Genomic DNA, 771 nt, shown 5'->3' with positions numbered 1-771 from the left:
TCCTTCTAACTCGATCAAGCTAAGCAAGTCATCAAAACCTAAGAGCATCACTGCAAAATACCTAAAAGAACTCATTACCTCAAACACACGCACAGAATTAATCATATCCTTACCATACCGATTCGGTCTACTATCAAACTATTCCATCTATCTAAATTTCCTTCTGATTCATTTTCAACTTGATATTCTCTCTTGCTATAGCACCACAATTTCTCAACCCAGGATTACCACACGAGACCCAAGCATAAAACCACATTGTCTAATACTCATAAGCCGCTGAATACTCTCTTAAATATTCCCAAAAGCACCACATTCGAAATACTTCGCTCTGAAGAACTTCCTGTGGATCTAAATCTGTTACCTCCTAATACTAATACATAGAATCCCACAATTAATATAAAAAACACCACAAGTCTTGACGTCTTCCAAGGAAAACTCAGTTTCTATCCATAAGTATAACTTGAAAGCCTCCAATTATTGCATGTAAACTTTGGAACACAATAGGACCATTCTCTAGAGGCATCCACTCTACTCAAACCGCAGTTAGATTGATTAAACGAACCGAACAACCTATGCTTCATTTGCACTCCGACACTGCAGAATGTGATCTCATTTCAATATAACCAAGCAACTTCCTGCCCTATGCACCGAGCATTCCTTACCAACCACAACTTAAGTCATTCCCCGATTCTCGTACACCCATAAAACATAACATAACCTTTATTGAAATTTCCTTTACTCGAGCCATAACTGATTCACAAATACGCCTCA

The sequence above is a fragment of the Nicotiana tabacum genome, chromosome 22 (assembly GCF_000715075.1).
Source record: "Nicotiana tabacum cultivar K326 chromosome 22, ASM71507v2, whole genome shotgun sequence".
Classification (NCBI taxonomy): Eukaryota; Viridiplantae; Streptophyta; class Magnoliopsida; order Solanales; family Solanaceae; genus Nicotiana; species Nicotiana tabacum.
This window is presented reverse-complemented; position numbering follows the sequence as displayed.